The 21,298-nt window shown below is 39.8% G+C and overlaps 1 protein-coding gene across 10 annotated transcripts in view; it reads left to right on the top strand.

Annotated features, from left to right (window-relative positions):
• The window catches only part of MCTP1 (multiple C2 and transmembrane domain containing 1), a 1,073,276-nt gene that overhangs the window by 256,005 nt on the left and 795,973 nt on the right, over positions 1-21,298 (top strand). The gene's annotated exons all lie outside the window — the stretch shown is intronic.

Below are 21,298 nucleotides of genomic sequence, written 5' to 3'. Positions count from 1 at the left end.
TGCGACCCCATGGACTATAGCCCGCCAGGCTCCTCTGTCCGTGGGGATTCTCCAGGCAAGAATACTGGAGTGGGTTGCCATGCCCTTCTCCAGGGGATCTTCCCAACCAAGGGATTGACCCCGGGTCTCCTGCATTTGCAGGAAGGCTCTTTACCATCTGAGTCACCAAGGAAGACCTTCCTATCTCTACAAACATAAAATAGAGAAAATGATTAATGTAGCAGTGGGGTTTTTAAGATTAGAAATGATACAGATAATAGATTTAAGTAAAAACTAGTAAATATCAAAATATTGTTAATGAATGAAGGTATGATTAGAAAAGTTAGAATATAAACATGGGGGAATTTTCATAATTAACCATCTGGTTGGCAGGCTATGGTCCATGGGGTTGCAAAGAGTTGGACACAACTGAGCAATGAACACTTTTAGTTTTTTCTCTTTTAGTAGCTGAAGACAAATATTTATGGAATTGAAATGATGGTCTCAAAAGAAGTTGTAGTTAGCTTGGAGGAAAAAAAATAATGCTATTAACATAGTATTTCACTATATATATATAAATCATTTTTAGTCTTCAGAACAATCTTAATTACATCATTTGACCTAAAATGAAATTGAAATAGGCATCAGGTGATCAAAATTTTAGACCTTGATATGTCCTCCCAATAATATTAAATACATAAGCACATAATTATTTATTGCAAATTTTTTGTAATTACAAAATCCCCATGAATAGAAGAGATGGTTAAATAAGCCTTAGTACATTTGCAGGATGAAATAATATGCAACTGTAAAATAAATAAGAAAAATCTCTAGGAACTGATATGGAGTTACTGGATTTATTATTAAGTGAAAAGTCAAAGTGCTAAGAATAGCAACAGTATGAAATTTAGGTAAGAATGTAGTATAAGGGATTATGCATTAGCTGTTCATTTCTTCAAAAAGAAATATCAGAAGTAAAATCCAGAAATGAATGAGACTGATAACAATGTACAATATCTGTAAGAATAGGTGTTTAGAATATAGGATAGGAATGGGGTAAAAAGGATAAGGAAGAAGTTTACTGACATTTTCTTCAATGAACTTTCTTATATGATTCTAACTCTTTAATGACAGCAGTATTACAGAAAGAAATGAATGAGTAGATGGATGGATGGATGGATAGATTGATGATAGATTCCCACATCCTGGTTGATATTTAACCATAACCACACCTCAGGGGGATGGGAAATAAAACAACTAATCTAAGTGATTAAGTAAAACCATGTTTGGATTATACACTGTGAAACTCAAGACAAAAAGAACTAGATATAACTAATGTACTTCAAAGCATGATTATCAATTCTGAAACTACTTACTGAATATACTAGTAATGGACAACTAAGTAGATATATTGTAGATGAAAGAGCCAGATTTCTTACTGTTGGAGAAAGAAGTTACATACATGGAATGGGAGAAAGCTAGGATGTACCTTGCTGTGTTAGAAAGGTAGCAGTAGGAACTTATGGCTTCTTATATATACAGATAGGAATTAAGATGGATAGGGGTGTGTATAATCTATCTGCTGAGGGGACCTAGAAGCCATCACAAAGGTGTAATGACAAAGTGGAAATCTGTACACTTTTGGCCCAGATCTTGGTTTCTAAATATAATTCCCCCATAAAAGTAAGCAGGGTTCCTGGTAAAATGGTTGATTGCAGATCTAGGGCAGGGAAAGTACAAGACAAGCCTAGGACGTTTTGCAGTGCCAAAAAATAAGGTACTCAAAAATGGATGGCAGAATGTCAAAACGAAATAGGAGCCAACTTAAAGGCGTTCCTGATGATCAAAGCTGGTACATTTCAGCAACAAAATAAATAGTGGTAATCATACATTATAACACATAGAATACTATAGATGTCTATGAGCTCATAGATAACTGTGTATCATGATAAATACATAACTGAATAAATGTGGGATAAGGTAAAGCTTTTCCTCATGGTGGAATTCTAATGAACAAATGTAGGTGTGAAAATAGGAATAGGAGATCACCTTTTGACAAGCATCACTGTAATAATTATTATAGGCAATAATCATCCACCGATGCTAAAATTGTTATTTAGACTCTTAGTCGTATCTGACTCTTCATGACCCTGTGGACTGTAGTCTGCCAGGTTCCTCTGTCCATGGGATTTCCCAGGCAAGAATACTGGAGTGGGTTGCCATTTCCTTCTCCAGGGGATCTTTGCAACCCAGGGATTGAACCCGTGCCTCCTACATTGGCAGGTGGATGCTTTACAGCTGAGCTACCAACTATATATGCAAGATTATGATGAGAAACTGGCCATTTGCATCATTTCAGAGTATTTCTCCCACAAGATATGTATGAATTACAAAGGGGAAAAGGTTACTTTACAGTAGAAAAACTTGGAAGACATCCCTTTAACCAAGTGCAAAGTTAACATCAGCAGTAAGGAGACCAACAGACATAATGGACCTCCTGATCTGATGCGTTGGGAAAGATACATCCTGTCTGTGGCATTCTTGTCAGCAATGCATAAAGTCAGTGTCATCCTGAGAAAACATCAGGCAAACTCTGGCAACATATGATGCCAGTAATCTGAGCTACTTAGCAGCTGTCCCTTGGGCAGGGCACGCACCATCTTGTTCCTCCATTCACGTGTTCACAGTTGTGAGTCTGGATGGCATCGTGTGTGTACTACTGTCTTTTTTGTAGTAGCAAATTATTCTCTATAGACATCTCTGTCCAAAATAGGAACTTTTGAGAGATAAAATGAGATGACCATGTTCCTAAGAAATAACGGAGAGAAAATACTACTTTACAGAAGTGAAGACTATCCCAAAGTGTTTAAAATGCAAACTCTATCCCAGCTTCACTGTCTTACTCACTTGCCTGACATTTATGAAGTTTTTATTTGGTAGATATGAGAGGAGATATATAAACAGAGGAAACAACCTGAGTTAAGTTTGGGATTGATTAAAACATCGTAGATTCACCTGTAAATAACAGATGATGTTAAACATATGATTGGATAGATAGCACTGGGACATGTATATATGATAATTAGATGGAGATGGGTAGTTCACAGTGAGAAAACAAGCGGGGAAGCACTATGGTCTTGTGGGAATATAGTTTTGGGATTATGAATGTGGAACTGGAGAAGGAAAGGAAAATGGGAGAGCTGCTGGTTCAGGGAATGTCAAATAGCGTCTGAGATAAATTGGGTGAGGGAGTTCAAAAGGTATTGCAATTTTCAGACTAAATGATGGCTGGGCACCTTGTGGATTTTGGGGAAATGTAACTATAGGCAAAAATATTTGTGTAACTGTTAGAATTAGCAGAGATTGCACTCTCTTGTTATTTATTACATTGATGCCCTCACCTACTGCCCAGCAAAGCCCAAATGCCTGTATCCCCTGTCATCCTTGCACTAAATAATGGAAGGGAAAACTCATTTCAACAATCCGCATGGTCACTAGAAGGTTGTTTGAACTTTGTATCAGAATTTTTATACATCGTGGGCACTGAGCAGTCGTAACTGGCCCTCCTTCTTCCACTTTTATAACCTGTTTTACAGAACAACCAGATAGCTCTGGGGAGTGCTACTACTTTTTCCTACATTTTATTATACCTGCTTTAACAGCCTCATGGACCAGAAAGCACATGACCTTGGAGAGTCTGTTGTACATAATCTCAAAGCCAATCTCCACATTTTATTAGCTTTGTGACTGAGTGAAATGTGCAGTCTCTCTTTGCAAATGCACGGTTCCAGATTTCACAAACAAAAACACACGATGCCTTGCGTTTTTTTTTTTTTTTTTTTTGGTTGGCTGTACAGTGCGGTATGTGAGACCTTAGTTCCCAGAAGGTGAATGTGAAAGTCACTCAGTTGTGTCTGACTCTTTGCGACCCCATGAACTGTATAGTCCATGGAATTCTCCAGGCCAGAATACTGGAGTGGGTAGCCTTTCCCTTCTCCAGGGGATCTTCCCAACCCAGGAATCGAACCCAGGTCTGCTGTATTGCAGGTGGATTCTTTACCAGCTGAGCCACAAGGATAGTCCCCAGACCAGGGATCAAACCCATGCCTCCTGCATTGAGAGCATGGAGTCTTAGCCACTGGACCACAGGGAAGTTCCAACATGATGCTTAAATTTGAATTTCAAATAATCCATTATCTTTTAATGTGAATAAATTTCATGAATCTAATCCATGGTATAATGAATATAGACAATAACATTGTACTATAATTATGTAATGTGATAAACATCATCATAATGATAAACATATTATTATACAATATGTAAATATATCAAAGTAACATGCTGTACATCTTAAGTGTATACTATTTTTCATGTCAAATTTATTCAATGAAAAAGAAATAATACACTACTTGGAGTATTCTTATACTAAAAAATTATTTATTCTTTATTTGAAGTTCCAGTTTAACAGAGTTCCTTGTTTTCTCTGGCAGCCCTTTGGCAATTGTCATGCCTAGTTACTTTTCAAAATGCCATTTATATTTTAATTAGGTTTGGCTTTCCAGGACTGCATTATCATCTATCACATTTTGAAAGTCATGTCTTGACAAGATTATTTATGTTGTTAGAAAAGTAAGAGCAATCTGTGTAGACATGCCTGGTGAGAGCAAATTCTCTACAGTTTAAGTCCTTGAAATTTGTATTGTGGAGGCTGTATTCATTTCCCAGGGCTGCCTTAACATATTACCCAAAATTTGGTAGCTTAAAACAACAGAAGTTTCTTCTCTCAGTTTTGGAGTCTGAGAATCAAAGAAATCAAAGTTGTGGTAGCAAATAGTCCTTCCAAAGGCTTTTGCAAAGAATTCTTCCTCGCCTCTTCCAGCTTCCAGTGGCCCCAGGCATTCCTTGACTTGGGGCAGCATCACTCCAATCTTTGCTTCCATCTCTACATGGCATCCTCCTCTGTTTTCCTGCCTCAAACTTCCATCCTCTTTCTCTCATAAGGATAGCAGTCATTGAGTTTTAGGGCACACCCTAAATCCAGGATGATCTCATCTCAAAGTCCTTAAGTATTTTATCTGCAGAAACCTCATTTCTTTTTTTGGAAATAAATTATTTGGGAGTCAAAATCAGTATGGTAATACAAGATAATGTAGACAGTTTTTGCGAGAACAACTGTGAAAAGTTTAGCAACTTTGAATGTTCATAAATCATTTCAGTTCCCTGAGGCTTTGAGAAGTTTTGATTGTTCAAAGGTTAAAAAGATCTGGCTGAACTCTAGAGACATTTGATGAAAAAGCCCATTTCTGAATAAGTTTCATAGGTACTGGGAGTTAGGAATTGGACACATTCTTTGGGAGGACCCAGGCCAACTCCCTGGTGGAGGGCATGGCAACCCACTCCAGTATTCTTGCCTGGAGAATCCCACAGACAGAGAAGCCTGGTGGGCTACAGTCCGTGGGGTCACAAAGCTTCAGACACAACTGAAGTGACTGAGCGTGCACACACATACACACAGGTCAGCTCACAACAGAGGACAATTCTCTTCAAATACCAGGAACAAATTTAAAAAATAAAAAAGTGATCCACATGAACTTGTTTATTGTAATTCTATTTTTAACAGTGTTCGAAATCCCTGCATTGAGGTAGAGAATTTCATTCACTCCACACTGAAACCCCTGCAGTCTGCACTGTGACTCTGATGTGTCAGTGTGAAAGGAAAGTTTCCATGTGTTCTGAGAACAGTTTTCAGATTGGAGTAAGAACTTTAGGAACCTGATAGATGGGAAAGGATTGAGAAGCTCATCCCCTGACAAGCTTCAGTTTTCTCACTATTTGGGAAAGCCTCACTAATTGAGAACTTAATACCAGTTTTAAGAAAGCCAGATCTGAGACGGTAAATTAGAAAGCTTTTTTTTTTTCTGTTTCAAAAATTGTCTTGATAAAAATTAAACATATTCTAAGTGTAAAAATAGCCCTTTTCAGGTTGGAGAATCTGCCAGAAATTTTGTTATTAGAGTGTGACTTATGAAAACTTTTAGAGGTTTATTCATTGAGTGGATAGGCATAGTAATGTTTCTAATATGTATTGTGTATCAGGAGTAATGTTTAATGTGTCCATACATGTATAATCTGAATAGGACTGACCATTAGAGCGGCTTCCACCCCACACATTCGTTCACCGCTTGGTGTTTAGGGTCCTCTTTGGTTTTGACCCTTGCAAATTTCTTTTATGGTCAGATTGCCATATAACCGGGCTTGCCTGGGGGCAGTTCTGTTTTTTCCCCTTTGACTTGCATAATATTATCTCATTTCCCTGTCACAAGGGTCCTGATTTTACAGACATAGTATGTACTCATGTGTCTTAGAAAAAAATCTTAATCCCATTAAAGTTGATCATAAACTTAAGCATCATGAGTGTTCCTGTTTTTTCCCAGAAGGAAATTGCAATTTATATCATCAGAGAAAGGTGTGTATCTGAGCGACTCTGAGATACTTTTCTTGGCAGCCCCTTCTTTAGGTTTATACAGTCTTTAAACAAGCTATTTTGATCAAGAAAAGGTCTGTCATGCTGCATTTCTCTGCTGAGGTTGTGAATTGTATGTGTTGCTAGTCAATCGATTTTTGCAGTTCTTACAAGTGGTGGAATCAACTATAGGCTTATTTTACTCAATATAGGCACAAGCATAAGCAAAGATGTTAACGTTATAGCTTCCACCAGTTTCCTACCATTGAGGATATTTTTTAATGATAGTGACTCAGTTTTATTGATAGCTTTTTCACTATGATCTTAAGCCTCAAATATATATATATATATACACACACATATTATAATATATATCCACTGTGTGCATATATACATTTATAGCATATGCTTCTGCAGAACACATATGTTCTATTGTGTTTGTCTTGTTTTCATAGGTGCAAAAAAACCACTCATTGACACACAAAGATTCCCTTATTTCATGTTAATATAACTAGAGCTATATAATTACTAAATCTTCAGAATGAACTTCTACCTTGAGATTTTGTTAATGACTCCTAGACTGTATCTTTTTGCTAGAAAGCTTTTTACACTGGTCTTTTTTAAAATAAAAATCTTACTTCGGGCTGTTCTGGGTCTTCGTTGCTGCCGGGGGCTTTCTCTGATTGTGCAGGCTGCTCGTGTGATGGCTCCTCTTGTTGCAGAACATGGGCTCTGGGGCCTGTGCTCAGTAGCTGTAGCACACAAGCTTAGTTGTCCTGAGGCGTGTGGAATCTTCCCGGACTAGGGACCGAAGCCACGTCCCCTGCCTTGGCAGAAGGATTCTTAACTACTGGATCAGCAGGGCAGTCCTATATTAGTCTTAGCACTTCCTTTATTCTGAGCCAGAGGCAAAGAACCCGGGCAGTTCCCTAGGCTCTCTGCAGCACTGCATACGTGGAGGTATTCCTTTCTTCAAAATTCCCATGGTTTGCCAAAAGATGCCATCTTTTAGTGAATGTAAATCCAGAACTCCTTAAGCCATAGAGCAAACCCTATACCAACTTCCTGAAGAAACCCCAAAGATGTTTCTACATATGAAATGCTGTCATATCACACCTGGCAACGTTAGGTTCACTTTTAAAGGTGCTATCTCTCCTGCTATTATGATAACAAATTTGCTTTGCCTATTATTTCTAGATTGGAAGAAGAACCCATTTTTATTTAACCTTTACAAAAAACCACATTGCCATGAAAAGTAAAAAGGCCCATGAAAGGAACAGTGTACAATGCCTGACACTGTTCTCAGGAGTTGATAGACAAGGCCAATCAATACATATCATATGTTCTTCAGAATCTGCATAGACTTTGACACTGGTGGGTTTTTATTTGAAATATGATTTTATTATTTATAGATGAATTCAATTTATAATAAGTATAGTTTAATTCAGCATCTGTAACAAAGGCTGATTTTAAGCTTAACTCATTTTAAAAGTGCATCTCTGAGTTCCAATATTAGAAATAGTGTCCTTAAATTCACTTGAGGTTAATTAACTTGTATACATAGTTTTCCATATTTAGATTTCTTAAAGGATATTCTCCTTGACATAAGTATAAAGGAGATTGTATGTGTTCATGGATTTCAGTGTATTGTGCCTATAGAGAGAGTATAAGTTCAGGAACTTAATTATGTGTTCTCTGAAATTAGATCATATGAAGTATGCAAAATTACCTTTTTCATAAATTTTGAAATGTCATTGGAACCATTTACCAAATAAGAATAGGTATACATTTTTGGTACAACTATTTGATATACTCAAACCTATATAAGGTGACTTCGCTTTCACTTTTCACTCTCATGCATTGGCGAAGGAAATGGCAACCCACTCCAGTGTTCTTGCCTGGAGAATCCCAGGGTCGGGGAGCCTGGTGGGCTGCCATCTATGGGGTCGCACAGAGTCGGACACGACTGAAGCAACTTAGCAGCAGCAGCAGCAGTATATAAGGTTATAGGCTCATTAATTAAGATTATTTTAAGAGCCAGCATTCATTCTAGTTAGTCTTCTAAATTTGGAATTAGAGAGACAGTGAAAAGTTCTACTGGGCTTTATTAGTGCTTATCATAAAATAAATCATTAAAAATGACATTCTAAAGCAAATAACTACAATTGGGTGTTTCTTTTTGCTTTTATAAGCTGCTGCTGCTGCTGCTGAGTCACTTGAGTCGTTTCCGACTCTGTGCGACCCCACAGATGGCAGCCCACCAGGCTGCCCCGTCCCTGGGATTCTCCAGGCAGGAACACTGGAGTGGGTTGCCATTTCCTTCTCCAATGCATGAAAGTGAAAAGTGAAAGTGAAGTCGCTCAGTCGTGTCCGACTCTTCTCGACCCCCATGGACTGCAGCCCACCAGGCTCCTCCATCCATGGGATTTTCTAGGCAAGAGTACTGGAGTGGGGTGCCATCGCCTTCTCCGTTACAAGCTACTATTTCTTTTTCTGTTGATCTTGGGTTAGCAGTCTACTTTCACGAAGACATCTGGTTTTGGACCAAAATAGTCTTGGAAATCTTAACTTTGAAAGTGCCCTGGATCAGTTGGTCAAGTATTTCTTTTCATGGCAGTCTCAGCTTGCATTTGTAAACCTCAGCCATGGGTTTATTCTTAGGAGCATCAACAGTCTTCTCCACCAACTTCTGAGATTTACTTTCTCAGTTCAGTTCAGTTGCTCAGTCATGTCCAACTCTTTGCGACCCCATGGACTGCAGCACACCAGGCCTCCCTGTCCATCACCAACTCCCAGAGCTTGCTCAAACTCGTGTCCATCAAGTCGGTGATGCCATCCAACCATCTCATCCTCTGTCATCCCTTTCTCCTCCTGCCTTAAATTTTTCCCAGCATCAGGGTCTTTTCCAAGGAATCAGTTCTTCACATCAGATGGCCCAAGTATTTGAGTTTCACCTTCAGCATCAGTCCTTCCAATGAATATTCAGGACTGATTTCCTTTAGGATGGACTGGTTGGATCTCCTTGCAGTTCAAGGGACTCTCAAGAGTCTTGTCCAACACCACAGTTCAAAAGCATCAATTCTTCAGCACTTAGCTTTCTGTATAGTCCAACTCTCACATCTACACATGACTACAGGAAAAACCATAGCTTTGACTAGACGGACCTTGTCAGCAAAGTAATGTCTCTGCTTTTTAATATGCTGTCTAGGTTGGTCATAGCTTTTCTTTCAAGGAGCAAGTGTCTTTTAACTTCACAAAAAGAATGAAATTTAATTTAATTTCACAGACACTGCAGTCACCATCTGCAGTGATTTTGAAGTCCAAAAAAATAAAGTCTCTCACTGTTTCCATTGTTTCCCCATCTATTTGCCATGAAGTCATGGGACCATATGCCATGATCTTAGTTTTTTGAATCTTGACCTTTAAGCCAGCTTTTTCAGTCTCCTCTTTCACTTTCATCAAGAGGCTCTTTAGTTCTTCTTTGCTTTCTACCATAAGGGTGGTGTCATCTGCGTATCTGAGGTTATTGATATTTCTCCTGGCAATCTTGATTATAGCTTGTGCTTAATCCAGCCCAACATTTCTCATGATGTACTCTGCATGTAAGTTAAATAAGCAGGGTGACAATATACAGCCTTGACATACTCCTTTCCCAATTTGGAATCAGTCTGTTGTTCTAAATTGTCCAGTTCTAACTTGCTTCTTGACCTGTATACAGATTTCTCAGGATGCAGGTAAGTTGGTCTGGCATTCCCATCTCTTTAAGAATTTTCTACAGTGTGTGGTGATTTACACAGTCAAAGACTTTGGCATAATGAATAAATCAGAAGTAGATGTTTTACTGATATTCTCTTGCTCTTTTGATGACCCAACAGATATTGGCAATTTGATCTCTGTTTCCTCTGCCTTTTCCTTTTCCTTTTTTTCTAATTTTTGCAAAAGACATGTCTAATCTTTAGCTTAAGCAGGAATTTGTAGGCAAGCAAGAGGGGAAAACAGAGGCCATATGTTGATGGTAGACAGAATGCTTCTGGTTAATTTATTATAGAAACCAATCATACCAGAATGAAAGAGAGTAAAATCTCCTATTGGAAATGATCACATAAGCTTTGGGCAACAGGTAATCAGGTGACGATTACCCGAAGGGAAAATACGTTATGGACAGTGAAGGCTTTGGTAAATATCCAGTGTCGTGCAGTCAGTACTGTAGAGTGTACACCAAAATCATGTCCAATGGATAAAAGCATTTTAAAACTGTGAATAAAATTCTTCCTCAAAGTCAGTTTATTGACAGCCATTATGTCATCCCGAGTGTATGAGTGTGAACTTGCTTCCCCTCACCCCAATGGGGTCTATAATATCATGTCAAAACTAATACTTTATTGGTACAAAACTGACCTTGGGTAGGCCAAGATTTTCTTTTTTGTTTTGAAGCATTTTTCCTATCCCCCAAAAGAATTATGTTGTGTGTAGTTTCTAAGTCATGTCCAACTGTTTGCAACCAATGGACTGTCGCCCACCAGGCTCCTCTGTCCAAAGAGAATATTCTATGCCCATTTTGGGAGAAGGCAATGGCAACCTACTCCAGTACTCTTGCCTGGAAAATCCCAGAGACAGAGGAGCCTGTAGGCTGCAGTCCACAGGGTCACAAAGAGTCGTATAGGACTGAGCGACTTCACTTTCACTTCTCACTTTCATGCACTGGAGAAGGAAATGGCAACCCACTCCAGTGTTCTTGCCTGGAGAATCCCAGGGTCGGGGGAGCCTGGTGGGCTGCCGTCTATGGGGTTGCACAGAGTTGGACACGACTGACTCGACTTAGCAGCAGCAGCAGCAGCAGCATGCCTATTTTGACCTCCTACATTCAGCTGAACATCAGACCCACAAGACCATCCAGGCCACACTTGACAGTGCTTCAGGAGTATACAGGGCAGGAACCGTGGCTCAGCAGCAGGACAGTCTCAGCTGTCCCTTCCTGCTGTACCTGCAGCAGGCCCTGCAGTCACCCAGGAGTTCTTTACCTTAGCTACTAGGCAACACAATGCAGGGAGAAGGCAATGGCACCCCACTCCAGTACTCTTGCCTGGAAAATCCCATGGATGGAGGAGCCTGGTAGGTTGCAGTCCATGGGGTCGCTAAGAGTCTGACATGACTGAGCGACTTCACTTTCACTTTTCACTTTCATGCATTGGAGAAGGCAATGGCAACCCACTCCAGTGTTCTTGTCTGGAGAATCCCAGGGACGGGGGAGCCTGGTGGGCTGCCGTTTGTGGGGTTGCACAGAGTCAGACACGACTGAAGTGACTTAGCAGCAGCAGCAGCAACACTATGCAGATGGAAAAAGATAAGATGACATTGAACAAATTCGGGAGCCTCTATGATATCAAAGCTTCTTTCTCATAGGAGCTAGAATCTTTTATAACTGCTTCATAAGCATAGTTTCCAGGGACCTGCCCAGTTACAAGTATTACATTTGGAAATCCCAAAGATTTGGCTTCCTAACAGATGCTTCTACTTCTCCCAGGCCAGATGAAATTTACCAACCAGGGCATCCTTTTTACCTTGTGTTGCTTAGCAACATAGTTGACATACTATCTACTGAGGTTTATAAGGACATAAAGAGTTAACCAAAGGTCATATTCTCAGGGGGAGAAGGCAATGGCACCCTACTCCAGAGCCTGGTGGGCTGCAGTCCATGGGGTCGCTAAGAGTCGGACACGACTGAGTGATTTCACTTTCACTTTTCACTTTCATGCATTGGAGAAGGAAATGGCAACCCACTCCAGTGTTCTTGCCTGGAGAATCCCAGAGACGGGGAGCCTGGTGGGCTGCCGTCTATGGGATCGCACAGAGTCGGACATGACTGAGGGGACTTAGGAGCAGCAGCAGCAGCAGCATATTCTCAGGAAGAAGGGGGAAAAGCTTTCCCCACCCTGGGGCCAGCATTGAGAACATAACAAAATAGAGGGCATTCGTGTATCTAATTGTATCAGTTGGCCCCCTCCTTGCTCTAGTACCACAAGAAAGGTTTTAAGGTGAGATAACTTCAAGCCTTTGGTGTTACCTAGCAGCTGTTAAAGCAGCATAAACGTTGCTTTGGGTATAAAATACCCTGTCAGATTTGTTCATCCAAATTTAGGGCCTGACCTTGGAAGAAAAACAAAACCAGAGCACACAAATGCTCATGGATGAGAAGTAGCTACAACCTTTTATGTTTCCAGTCAAAGTAACAACACTTTATAGCAGCCATAACAGAGAAAAAACAATAAATAGTTTAGTGATTTTAGATTGTCTAGACATGACAGTATTCTTGCCTTGGAAAATCCATAGACAGAGGACCCTGGCGGGAGTCCATGGGATCAAAAAGAATTGGACACGACTGAGCAACTAAACAACAGCAACACAACAGACATGACGGACCCTTATTATTCTTTCTGTTTGCTTGTTTTTTTAAATAAATGACTGTGGTCATAAAATACACATCATCACCAGAAAAGCAGACTCTTTTGAAAGTATGCATTCAGTTTGGACGAGGCAAAACCTTCCTTCTATGCACAAAGCATTAAATTTTTACTACCATTTTTCTTTCTAAGCTACAAGTTCTCTATTATACCTAAACCCCTTTTAAAAAATGATTTTATGTAATTTTTTCACCCTAATTTTATTGAGGTATGATTAGAGTAAATTTCAGTTCAGTTCAGTCACTCAGTCGTGTCCAACTCTTCGTGACTCCATGGACTGCAGCACGCCAGGCCTCCCTGTCAATCACCATCTCCCAGAGTTTACTCAAACTCATGCCCGTTGAGTCAGTGATGCCATCCAACCATCTCATCCTCTGTTGTCCCCTTCTCCTCCTGCCTTCAATCTTTCCCAGCATCAGGGTCTTTTCAAATGAGTCAGCTCTTTGCATCAGGTGGCCAAAGTATTGGAGTTTCAGCTTCAACATCAGTCCTTCCAATGAATATTCAGGACTGATTTCCCTTAGGATGGACTGGTTGGATGTCCTTGCAGTCCAAGGGACTTTCAAGAGTCTTCTCCAACACCACAGTCCAAAAGCATGAATTCTTTGGTGCTCAGCTTTCTTTATAGTCCAACTCTCACATCCATACATGACTACTGGAAAAAACCATAGCCTCGACTAGATGGACCTTTGTTGGCAAAGTAATGTCTCTGCTTTTTAATATGCTGTCTAGGTTGATCATAACTTTCCTTCCAAGGGGTAAGCATCTTTTAATTTCATGGCTACAGTCACCAACTTCAGTGATTTTGGAGCCCCCAAAAATAAAGTCTGCCACTGTTTCCCCATCTTTTTGCCATGAAATGATGGGACCAGATGCCATGATCTTAGTTTTCTGAATGTTGAGCTTTAAGCCAACTTTTTCACTCTCCTCTTTCACTTTTATCAAGAGGCTCTTTAGTTCTTGTTTGCTTTCTGCCATAAGGGTGGGGTCATCTGCATATCTGAGGTTATTGATATTTCTCCTGTCAATCTTGATTTCAGCTTGTGCTTCTTCCAGCCCAGTGTTTCTCATGATGTACTCTACATATAAGTTAAATAAGCAGAGTAACAATATACAGCCTTAACGTGATCCTTTTCCTATTTGGAACCAGTCTGTTGTTCCATGTCCACTTCTAACTGTTGCTTCCTGACAGATTTCTCAAGAGGCAAGACAGGTGGTCTGGTATTCCCATCTCTTGCAGAATTTTCTGCAGTTTGTTGTGATCCACACAGTCAAAGGCTTTGACTGCCCTTCTCTTAATCATAGACCACAGTCATAACTGCCTACCTGCTTGCCCACAACATCCCCACCCTCCCGCAGCCCCAGCTAGTGATTGTGCTAATCTTCAGATCTGAAGGGCTCCACTATGAGAGTTTATCAAAGGGTCACTGAAGGGTGTGCACCTCTGCTGGTTTCCCTGGTGACTAATGAATTGATGAGCTGATGTAACAGCAAATCCCCCTTTAACTGGTAACCTCCCTCTCCCTCCCATCTCACTGTAAAACCTGTATGTGGTGGTGTGTTGCTCCAGGATTTTGCTTTCAGACTTGCAACACACCCTATCCATTAAACCACTAATGTGTCTTTTTAAAAAAATGTTTGAGGATAATTGCTTTATAATGTGTTAGTCTGTCATATGTCAACATGAATCAGCCATAGGTATACATATGTCCCCTCCTTCTTGAATTTCCTTCCTACCCCATCCCACCCCTCTAGGTTATCACAGAGCATCACACAGCAAACTCCCACTGCCATATCTGTTTTACACGTGGTAATGTCTGAGTTTCAGTGCTACTCTCTCAATTCAACCCACTCTTTCCTTCCCTCTAATGTCTCTTTCACTGACTACTGACTCCTTTTCAGTCTCAAAGCTGGGCAGATGTAGGGCACTTTTGGGGTGCAGCCTGACACCCATCAACCTTAGAATGAAAAGAGTGGGGCTTGACAGTCCCGTGGCTAAGGCTTGACAATTCCAATGCTAGGGCATAGGTTCAATCACTGGTCAGGGAAGTAAGATCCCACAAGCCGTGTGGCACAACCAGAAAAGAAAAGAAAGAGAATGGTTCTGGGAAAAAAGAGATACTCATCTGTATGGCCTGTAGTTCATCATTTATTACGCCCTAGTTATTTGGTTTACCTTTCTGTTAAGCATGGATGGATGCTATCCACTGTGAATGTGTGTAGATGTTTTACAATTATAGTTGAAAGTGAAATTTTCTTCCCTGTTAAAGAATGACCAATTTGTCATTCACAAACATCTTTCAGATGTGGGAAAATGGGTTGTTTCAAATTTTGAAAGAGTACAGTTTTGCAACAAAAGACACGGAGAGCCAATGACTACAAAGTTGTATAACTGTGCTTTTCTAAATTTTCTTGAGTTTTGAGAATATATTATCTCTTGACAAAATTATCGAGGAACAGTTCCTCATTAAATTTAGAAAAGAATGAATGAAGCTTTGTTTTGGACTAAAGAAGACTCTGAGTATGAATTATAAGAATAACTGAAAGAAATTGCTTTTCTAAAAAAAGTACATTCAAATTTAAAAATTCTCAGACTTCAGTCAATTTACTTGCACATCTTAATAGCAGGCTGTAATAGAAGAAAGACCTTGTGCTTTAGGTTGGGGGCTCTGGAAGCATAGCCTGAGACAGGGATTTGTGCTTCTCTGTGAAATAATCTGAGAACACAGCAGGAAGGGTGAGGATGAAACAGGGAAGGAAGGAGACCAGTAGAGGCTGGACGAAGCAGCAGGTTACCTTTAGGGACCTCTGGAACAGGGTATGGATGCCCCCAACAAGTTTCAGTAAGAAGCCGAGAAGACAGGCTATTTATTTGACAATCCTAATTTGCCATTTGCTGAGGCCTGCTCCCAAGGTTCCGGCACCTGTGGCCTGGCACATACACAGGCCAAACATGCTCCTAAAACCATAAATGCTTGAGGAGGAGATGGAGGTCGAATGTCTTTGGTGTTTAGGAAAACTGACTGCAGGCAGGAGATGGCCGGGCACCAGCAGCATCTGCTCCAACACAGGTTTGGTGTTATGCTGAGTTACATAAGTCAGATGCAGCATGGAAGCATAAAATGATTTCGTTCATCTGTGAAATCTAAAAAAGCAAAACAAACAAAAGATGCAGAGGAAGGAGTACTGATTACCGGAGGGGAACCAGGTGAGGAGAGGTGTGTGAAACGCAAGAAGGGGATCAACTATATGGTGATGGATGGTAGCTAGACCTGCGGTGATCACTTTGTAGTGTCTACAGATGTCAAATAATCCTGAGCCTTGTTACAATGTATAGGATTAATGTGTCAGACAGGAGCAAAGAGGAAGTGAATTGTTTGGACTTTATAATTTGTGCATACTTCCATAATGAGAATATAATTAAAGGTGAAAGTCTAAAGCAAACAGAGTCAGCCTATAAAATTCAGAAACTCTCTTAGGTGATCTTCTGTGTAACACTGAAAGCTTTGGGCTTTTCTTAGAATCATGCATTTGACTTATCAAAAAATACTGCACTACCTCCTAAACACAGTGCGAGGGTGCTGCTGCTTTGTATTCATACTTGTCACGTGTTCAGGCTATGCAGGTGCTGCTGGTGGCTATCTGGAGGAGTCCCAGGGTGTAGCCCACATGACACCATCATTTAAAGACCTCCACTGTGTTGTTTTGCCCCTGAAGTATGATTCCCTGTGCCAGTCTAAGACAGACTCTACTTTCAATTTGTATTCTCTTAAAAAAAAAAAAATAGACTGTAAATATTGCCTTTTCCAGAGTTGGACTTTAACACAGGTCAGAGGAACTGCCTAGAAAACCAGGGATATGAAAAAGAATACATAAAAGCATGAAGTGTACAAATGTTAGAAAATCAAATCCCGCAGTGCTAGGCTGAACACCCGGTCTGTACAGTACCAGGCAGGTTGCCAGTTCAAGGAAGCACCCTTCACACCTGGAGTTCTGCAACACAGCAGCCCTGCAAATTCCTGAGTTGGGAGTACAAGTGGCAATGCTGTCATAACTATCAATTAGAGAATTCGTGTATGTGTTAGTCACTCAGTCGTGTCCAACTCTTTGCAACTCCACGAACTGTAGCCAGCCAGGTTTCTCTGTCCGTGGAATTCTCCAGGCAAAAATACTGGAGTGAATCGCCATTCCCTTCTCCAGAGGATCTTCCCAACCCAGGGATCAAACCCTGGTCTCCTGCATTGCAGGCAGATTCCTTTCCATTTGAGCTAGTAGTATAAAATAATGACACACTATAGTGAGAAATCATTTTGAAGTGTTGGTGGGTTGAAACATGTAAAGGGACAAGACTCATTCCTGGCACACAGTAAGCAGGTAATAGGTCTTAACTATATTAATAAAGGTAGCAATGGCACCCCACTCCAGTACTCTTGCCTGGAAAATCCCATGGACGGAGGAGCCTGGTAGGCTGCAGTCCATGGGGTCACTAAGAGTCGGACATGACTGAGCGACTTCACTTTCACTATTCACTTTCCTGCATTGGAGAAGGAAATGGCAACCCAGTCCAGTGTTCTTGCCTGGAGAATCCCAGGGACGGGGGAGCCTGATGGGCTGCCATCTATGGGGTCGCATAGAGTTGGACACGACTGAAGCAACTTAGCAGCAGCAGCAGCAGCAGCAGCAGCAACCACAAATGAACCTAAGCACTGTGCTAAGGTGTTTTGAACTTTGGGGTTTTTTAAAATATAAATTGATTTATTTTAATCGGAGGCTAATTACTTTACAATATTGTATTGGTTTTGCCATACATCAACATGAATCTGCCACAGGTGTACACATGTTCCCCATCTTCAACCCCCCTCCCACCTCCCTCCCCATACCATCCCTCTGGGTCATCCCAGTGCACCAGCCCCAAGCTTCCTGTATCCTGCATCGAACCTGGACTGGTGATTCATTTCTTATATGATATTATACATGTTTCAATGCCATTCTCCCAAATCATCCCACCCTCTCCCACAGAGTCCAAAAGACTGTTCTATACATCTTGTCTCTTTTGCTGTCTCGCATACAGGGTTATCGTTGCCATCTTTCTAAATTCCATATATATGCGTTAGTATACTGTATTAGTGTTTTTCTTTCTGGCTACTTCACTCTGTATAATAGGCTCCAGTTTCATCCATCTCCTTAGAACTGATTCAAATGTATTCTTTTTAATGGCTGAGTAATACTCCATTGTGTATATGTACCACAGCTTTCTTTATCCATTCATCTGCTGATGGACATCTAGGTTGCTTCCATGTCCTGGCTATTATAAACAGTGCTGCGATGAACACTGGAGTACATGTGTTTCTTTCAATTCTGGTTTCCTCGGTGTGTATGCCCAGCAGTGGGGTTGCTGGGTTGTATGACATTTCTATTTCCAGTTTTTTAAGGAATCTCCACACTGTTCTCCATAGTAGCTAAACTAGTTTGCATTCCCACCAACAGTGTAAGAGGGTTCCCTTTTCTCCACACCCTTTCCAGCATTTATTGCTTGTAGACTTTTGGATCGCAGCCATTCTGACTGGCATGAAATGGTACCTCATTGTGGTTTTGATTTGCATTTCTCTGATAATGAGTGATGTTGAGCATCTTTTAATGTGTTTGTTAGCATCTTCTTTGGAGAAATGTCTGTCTAGTTCTTTGGCCCATTTTTTGATTGGGTCATTTATTTTTCTGAAATTGAGCTGCAGGAGTTGCTTGTATATTTTTGAGATTAATTCTTTCTCAGTTGCTTCATTTGGTATTATTTTCTCCCATTCTGAAGGGTGTCTTTTCACCTCGCTTATGGTTTCCTTTGTTGTGCAGAAGATTTTAATTTTAATTAGGTCCCATTTGTTTATTTTTGCTTTTATTTCCAATATTCTGGGAGGTGGGTCATAGAGGATCCTGCTGTGATTTATGTCAAAGAGTGTTTTGCCTATGTTCTCCTCTAGGAGTTTTATAGTTTCTGGTCTTACATTTAGATCTTTAATCCATTTTGAGTTAATTTTTGTGTATGGTGTTAGAAAGTGTTCTAGTTTCATTTTTTTACAAGTGGTTGACCAATTTTCCAAGCACCACTTGTTAAAGAGATTGTCTTTTCTCCATTGTATATTCTTGCCTCCTTTGTTAAAGATAAGATATCCATAGGTGCGTGGATTTATCGCTGGGCTTTCTATTTTGTTCCATTGATTTATATTTCTGTCTTTGTGCCAGTACCATACTGTCTTGATGACTGTGGCTTTGTAGTAGAGCCTGAAGTCAGGCAGGTTGATTCCTCCAGTTCCATTCTTCTTTCTCAAGTTTGCTTTGGCTATTCGAGGTTTTTTGTATTTCCACACAAATTGTGAAATCATTTGTTCTAGCTCTGTGAAAAATACCGTTGGTAGCTTGATAGGGATTGCATTGAATCTATAGATTCCTTTGGGTAGTATACTCATTTTCACTGTATTGATTCTTCTGATCCATGAACACAGTATATTTCTCCATCTATTAGGGTCCTCTTTGATTTCTTTCACCAGTGTTTTATACTTTTCTATATATAGGTCTTTTGTTTTTTTAGGTAGATATATTCCTAAGTATTTTATTCTTTTCATTGCAATGGTGAATGGAATTGTTTCCTTAATTTCTCTTTCTATTTTCTCATTATTAGTGTATAGGAATGCAAGGGATTTCTGTGTGTTGATTTTATATCCTGCAACTTTACTATATTCATTGATTAGCTCTAGTAATTTTCTGGTGGAGTCGTTAGGGTTTTCTATGTAGAGGATCATGTCATCTGCAAATAGTGAGAGTTTTACTTCTTCTTTTCCAGTTTGGATTCCTTTTATTGCTTTTTCTGCCCTGACTTCTGTGGCCAAAACTTCCAAAACTATGTTGAATAGTAGTGGTGAAAGTGGGCACCCTTGTCTTATTCCTGACTTTAGGGGAAATGCTTTTCAATTTTTCAGCATTGAGGATAATGTTTGCTGTGGGTTTGTTATATATAGCTTTTATTATGTTGAGGTATGTTCCTTCTATTCCTGCTTTCTGGAGAGTTTTTATCATAAATGGATGTTGAATTTTGTCAGAGGCTTTCTCTGCATCTATTGAGATAATCATATGGCTTTTATTTTTCAATTTGTTAATGTGGTGTATTACATTGATTGATTTGTGAATATTGAAGAATCCTTGCATCCCTGGGATAAAGCCCACTTGGTCATGGTGTATGATCTTTTTAATGTGTTGTTGGATTCTGATTGCTAGAATTTTGTTAAGGATTTTTGCATCTATGTTCATCAGTGATATTGGCCTGTAGTTTTCTTTTTTTGTGGCATCTTTTTCAGGTTTTGGTATTAGGGTGATGGTGGCCTCATAAAATGAGTTTGGAAGTTTACCTTCCTCTGCAATTTTCTGGAAGAGTTTGAATAGGATAGGTGTTAGCTCTTCTCTAAATTTTTGGTAGAATTCAGCTGTGAAGCTGTTTGGACCTGGGCTTTTGTTTGCTGGAAGATTTCTGATTACAGTTTCAATTTCCATGCTTGTGATAGGTCTATTAAGATTTTCTATTTCTTCCTGGTTCAGTTTTGGAAAGTTGTACTTTTCTAAGAATTTGTCCATTTCTTCCAAGTTGTCCATTTTATTGGCATATAATTGCTGATAGTAGTCTCTTATGATCCTTTGTATTTCTGTGTTGTCTGTTGTGATCTCTCCATTTTCATTTCTAATTTTATAGAATTGATTTTTCTCCCTTTGTTTCTTGATGAGTCTGGCTAATGGTTTGTCAATTTTATTTATCCTTTCAAAGAACCAGCTTTTGGCTTTGTTGATTTTTTACTATGGTCTCTTTTGTTTCTTTTGCATTTATTTCTGCCCTAATTTTTAAGATTTCTTTCCTTCTACTAACCCTGGGATTCTTAATTTCTTCCTTTTCTAGTTGCTTTAGGTGTAGAGTTAGGTTATTTATTTGACTTTTTTCTTGTTTCTTGAGGTGTGCCTGTATTGCTATGAACATTCCCCTTAGCACTGCTTTTACAGTGTCCCACAGGTTTGGGGTTGTGTTTTCATTTTCATTCGTTTATATGCATATTTTGATTTCTTCTGTGATTTGTTGGTTATTCAGCAGTGTGTTGTTCAGCCTCCATATGTTGGAATTTTTAATAGTTTTTCTCCTGTAATTGACATCTAATCTTACTGCATTGTGGTCAGAAAAGATGCTTGGAATGATTTCAATTTTTTGAATTTACCAAGGCTAGATTTATGGCCCAGGATGTGATCTATCCTGGAGAAGGTTCTGTGGTGTTTTGAACTTTGAACTACTGGTCATCAGGGAAAAAGTAACCACCACCTTTTACTCCATCATTAGTAAAAGAGATGATGATCAAAGAACTGA

The sequence above is a fragment of the Bos javanicus genome, chromosome 7 (assembly GCF_032452875.1).
Source record: "Bos javanicus breed banteng chromosome 7, ARS-OSU_banteng_1.0, whole genome shotgun sequence".
Taxonomy (NCBI): Eukaryota; Metazoa; Chordata; class Mammalia; order Artiodactyla; family Bovidae; genus Bos; species Bos javanicus.
This window is presented reverse-complemented; position numbering and strand designations above follow the sequence as displayed.